Raw genomic sequence first — 6,109 nt, 5'->3', positions numbered from 1 at the left:
CAGGTATTGTGTAAAGATAAAAATACCATAAAAACCGAGTCTTTGAGCTCCTTTATCATTGAGCCCAAAGAATAATTAATAACTTTAGTGGATGTTTAGCATTTTGCTGTCCCAGTTTTGGCCAATCCAAAAGTCATAATCTCCTAGGCACAGACACTCAATTGAATCCAATCAGGTGTAATCTGGGGCTATTGCGATTGCTGAGAAAGAAGTACCAACTCCTTCCTCTGGATCTGAACTTGGGAGAAGAGGGTTATGGGGCTTTTGGCAACTGTTTTTGTCACAACTCAAGGTCTGAGGGTCTAGTCAAATGAATAAATGTGAGCCAAAAGATGGAGCGCGAGTCACAATGAGCTGGATCCAACCGTTCTTAATCCACGTGGGGTTTAGGTACCAGTCCCGGCTGGGTTTTCTGTGACTTACATACGAAAGGGTCCTCACTATTATAACACTGTGCTTCTTCCCTTGTGGAAAATCACTCAAAATATGTTAGGAAACTTTGTTAGCTGAGGATGAATATAATTGGGGATAAAATGAATTCCTTTCTGATGATTTAGAAAAACAAAGAGTGAATTCTAAAAATTGTTTTTTAACTAAACCTTTGATCTCAGCTTGTTTTCTTATGACTTGACCTATTTTTCCTCAAAGTGGAAGCACAGTGAACTACAATTAATTGAGGGTTTCATTTGGGTTTAGTTTTAGTTGATAAAGTCCTCCCTGTATATAACCATCTCAGCAAATGACCAGTTAACTTACATAAGTTTAAGCAATCCTTACTGTTTCTCTGAAATGGAGGGCATTATTGTTACATGATTCTACAGGAGTTGTATTTCACTGAAGCCTGAAGGAGTCCACTTGAAAAATGGGTTACACCAGATACATCTCCGATTCTGAGACTCCCTGTATTCTAGATAAACTAGAGAGTCCTCCAGTAACCCTATCTTAATAGTATTTTTATTGGTTATTTATTCTACATATCCCATCCTGAAGTTCTGAGTTAGAACGCTTCCACCCAGGTAGAATCGGCCAAATTTCCATTGTGGCAAAATTGATCTTATTTTTAATCTTAGATCCTTGGGCTGTTTCTCCCCAAAGTTCAAACCCAGTATCTCTAGCAACAACATACCATTTGTCCATTTAGTCTTAGACTGGCTTTTGCAGACAGACTGGTCTAGAAATTTTACAATAATAAAGAATGGTAAATTGTGGTATTTGTCAGCTCAGATGGAATAGGCCTATAAGTTTTAATGGTCTTATTCAAACAGCTCTGATAAATATATAATTGTATTACATGAGTCTATAATACTAGCTAGATAGGTCAAATTATGGCATCCTTCTAGATATAACAGACAAGCTGGAATATGCCTCCTGACGTTGAAGGTGTGCCAGGAGAAGACTCAGAATGCAAAATACCTTTTCCATTATTTTATTTAGGCTATAAGGTTTGCCTTCAAGAGATATAGATTTTAAATTAAATAAAATTCCTCCCACTCCATGTCCTTTTATCCTTTGCATTTCCTGATTCATGAGGAAAACATGCTAAACTTCCATGAAAGGACAAAGTATCTCTGAGCTTTTACATTCACAAGGCCATCTTGATTTGATTTCCCAGAGTTGAAAAACATGCTTTAATCTTTTTGTGCCATTCACCAAGTTGCAGAAGAATTTGTATAGGTTTCTGGTCTGAATTTGACTGTCTTCACAACAGCTACGTAACTTCACATGCTCAATGGCTATATAAGATCCACATACCAGAACTGGCAATGATGTGGCCTGTGGCATCTCTGGAACAATATGGAAAGAAAAATTAGTTTCTTTCTTTTTTTTTAATTTTTAAAAAACTTTCTCATTTATTTATTTTTGGCTGCATTGGGTCTTCATTGCTGCGCACGGGCTTTCTCTAGTTGCGGCAAGCGGGGGCTACTCTTCATTGCAGTGTGCGTGCTTCTCATTACGGTGGCTTCTCTTGTTGTGGAGCACAGGCTCTAGGTGAGCAGGCTTCAGTAGTTGTGGCACACAGGCTCAGTAGTTGTGGCTCGAGGGCTCTAGAGCGCAGGCTCAGCAGTTGTGGCTCACGGGCTTAGTTGCTCCACGGCATGTGGGATCTTCCTGAACCAGGGCTCAAACCTGTGTCCCCTGCATTGACAGGTGGATTCTTAGCCACTGCACTACCAGGGAAGTCCTGAGAAATTAGTTTCTTGATGGGCTATTCCTCTAAGACAGAATTTTCCAAAGTATACCCTATGGAATGTTAGCTTTTGGTTTGATCAAGAGTCAAGGGGAACTACAACACCTATAATATAGAGGACAAAATGTAACTTGCAATAAAAGCATGACAGCGTAGCAAATGGAATACAGAAATACAGAAAGGAAATGCTCAGTGGCCACTTAGGAAATTTTAACACTATCTTTTTTTTTTCCTCTAGAAATATGACAGAGCACCATAGAGCCTGATAAGAAGCTTTATTGCTCCATTAAAGTTATATTTGAGGACAGAGGTGGATATGGTATGATGTCAAAAGGTTGTAGAAACATGGTCCTCATCAACATTGGGAGGCTACTTTTTCCCACAACGTTGTTCCTGTTTCCATTTTGTTAACATAAAAAGTCGTGCCTTATATATGTAGGCTGAAATTCTTTGGGAAAAAGAGTGTAAATAAATTTGTAAGTGTGATATTGTATGTTTGTTTAAAGCAGATAGTAAAGTAATATTACATATTTATATTGTTACCAATTAACACTTTAATTTGCTCATTTGCAACGTCTGAGATACTATTCACTGAAATTAAAGGCTGACAAAGAGCAGAACTAATACACAGTAGGTCCAGCCACTGACAAATCTAAATTAATACAGATCAATTCAATCAATACATGGGAACCTGAAATTAAATTAAATTGCATTAGCAAATGCCTACTTGGATTGGTTTATACAAATGGGTGGGTTTATTTGGAATTCATCAATATCCTGTTTCTCATGCAAACCATCAGCTTATTTTCAGTGTCTGTCCTTAGACCCCTTAAGAGACGGAAGTGGCCAGGTGGATCACAAAGAACACATGGAGTGCATGCATGGCCAAGCAATTAGAAAAAACTGTCTCCTCATTTCAGAAGGGAAACACTTCAAGTATTCATCATGCTTCATGAGCCATTGCTCCTACAGTGGTGGAAGAGGCTGGTATCAGGGTTATAATTTCACGCTCATGCTTGATCGGCCCTAATCCAATAAGCCTACTCAGTCCTTTAGTTTGCTTGACCCTAGACAGATGACTTCACAGTGTATTGGGAAAGTGTAAACACAGTGGTGCTTCCAAAAGTAAATAATGTTGAATGGAAGCTTTTCTTGAAGTTTCATTTTATACCACTTCTCTCCTAAGCATTAACAATACCTCTCTTACCCTTGTGCTTAAAACCTCCTGCTTGGGCTTCCCTGGTGGTGCAGTGATTGAGAGTCCGCCTGCCGATGCAGGGAACACGAGTTCGTGCCCCGGTCCGGGAAGATCCCACGTGCCGCGGAGCGGCTGGGCCCGTGAGCCATGGCCGCGGAAGCTGTGCGTCCGGAGCCTGTGCTCTGCAACGGGAGAGGCCACAACAGTGAGAGGCCCATGTACCGCATAAAAAAAAAAAAAACCTCCTGCTTCTGGTATAGATAAGACACTTCCTAGCAAGACTGCTAGCTTTTGCCTAGTTACTGGGAAAATCAGTGTTGTAGTAGAAAAGGCATGGGATTTGTCATTGTAAGATGTGAACATACAAAGATTTCTTTTTTTTTCTTTTTTTTTAAATTGAAATATAGTTAATTTACAATGTTGCATTAGTTTCTGATGTACAACGAAGTGATTCGGTTACACATACATATATTCTTTTTCATATTCTCTACTATTATAGTTTTTTACAAGATATTGAATATAATTCCCTGTGCTATATAGCACGATCTTGTTGTTGATCTATTTTATATACAGTAGTTTTGAACATGCAAATTTTTCAACTTGGGCAAGTCACTTAACTTGAACTTCAGATTTCTTGTGGGAAATATTAGTCTAATAGTAACGTCCTTCCAGGTTTTGTATGGGTCAGGTTAAGTCACGCACTTGAAATTTCTTTGTAAACTGGGAAGCAGGTAGTGAATTTTTGTTATTGTCAAAGAACTTTAACTTGCTTGTCATCACTCACAGGCATTTACATATTGCATGTTTCACGATAAAATAAGTTGCTGAAAATCAACTAATACAATACTAAAATTATATTTAAGCTTAATCCTCAAGATCTCAAGTACCTGAAATACATTATTGAATTACATGCTATAGAAGCAAGAAAAAGCATGAGCATATTGCTGAGGTGTGAGACGCAGGGCTAGAATTCCTTCTACATCTCAAAATCAACATAGTTGCAGAATACAGGAAGGCCAAAAGGGAGGAGTTTTCTGGCTGTGAACACATTTTTGGAAAAGGCACAAAGTGCTCAGTATTTACAGTTTGATAAAAGTATAATTATTTAAAACTTTGCCATAGCTGAAAAACTGCCATATTTATAGGCGACTCCTCTGGCATTAAACCTATTTCCCCTTTCCTCCCCCAGCAAAAGAAGATATTTAGTGGTTTTTAAGAGGTTCCCCTGGTTGAAATCTTCTGTATAATACTTGCTTAATGAGCTGATTAACAACTGTTACTGAGAATAAATGAATCAAATCACAGTGGTAATCTGCAGATTGCAAATCACTGTGTTGTATTAGGTTCTGATGGAGCCATACATTTTACAGCGATGGCTCTTTTGTATAATGAAAGTATCTGAACAGATTGTATCCCAGGTCTCATTTAAGGAACTCCAATAATGTTTTGGATACAGGAAAGTCTTTTGGAATTCTCTAAACAGTAAGCAACAAAAAGACTCTATTAGTAGAACATTATTCCATTAAGCGCAAAAAGCATTTTGATTTTAAATCATTATTCAGAGTGCTTTCGAAACCAGTTTTAGTCTTTACATACTTATCGTGGATACAAACACGTAGAAATCTTGCCATCGGATTGGGCATCTGCTTTAACATGGTTTGCAGTGCAGTGGCAAATAAAACCTAAATGGCTACTGCAAAGGGATTTTAGTTTTGGCAATTTGCTGTATTGCCAGATAGTTTTCAGTTCAGCATATTTAATAAAATCATTGTTTGCATTTAAGATAGTTCTCAAAAATCTCTTAATATTGAGTTTTTAATTCCATTAGAGAATGCTTTAATAATGAATACTAATCTCAATAAAGCTGTTATAAACATAACAGAGAGATAACTATGACTGTTACCTAAGCAGCAAATAATGTATTGCCATGCACTAATATGAACTTAGTTATAGCTAATTGATTTTTGTGTAGATGATTTTCTAAATATTTAGTTAAAAACAGAATTATGCATTAGCCTTACATAAGTTACATTTCCCTTTTGCATTTAAGCATTTAAGCAAGTAATTCAAAATGACTTATCACTATCACATTTGGGGGAAAACGGCTGATTGAATTAAAATATCTTTTCTTAATTAATGTACCCAAACTAGGTTTGCAGGTTAAATAAATAGAGTTATATAAAGGAAACTGAGCAAATTCAGAATATTTTAAACAAATTCAGCATTTATAATTTATTCTAATACATACACAATATTATTTAATAAAAATTGTAAAGAAGGCTGAATTCCAGCTTGGATTTCCTGGGGAAGATCCACGTATAAAACAAATTTTCCAGTTGAAGTCCAATTTATTTCAGCTGGCTAAAAGTCCCATGTATACAGATTTTTAAACAACTGTACCTTTCAATTTTATACAGACGTTGCTTCTAAGAAGAATTCAATCTTGTATTATCATTCAATTTAATGTATTTTGAATATATGCTACTTTTTCTCCAACTTTACCCCAACACAAAACCACTTATCAATCAAATCAACATACTCACTGCCTTCTAAACACACTATGGAAATTCCCCTTCAGAGTGCAGAAGGTGAGCGTAGACTCTGGGGCCACATTACCTAGATTCAAATGCCAGCTCCATCATTTAGCAGCTGTGTGACCTGAGGCAAGTTACGTAACTTCTCTGTGCCTCATTTCTTCATTTATAAAGAATTAGTATCTATTT

Source organism: Phocoena phocoena, chromosome 12 (genome assembly GCF_963924675.1).
Source record: "Phocoena phocoena chromosome 12, mPhoPho1.1, whole genome shotgun sequence".
In the NCBI taxonomy this organism is placed as follows: domain Eukaryota; kingdom Metazoa; phylum Chordata; class Mammalia; order Artiodactyla; family Phocoenidae; genus Phocoena; species Phocoena phocoena.
This window is presented reverse-complemented; position numbering follows the sequence as displayed.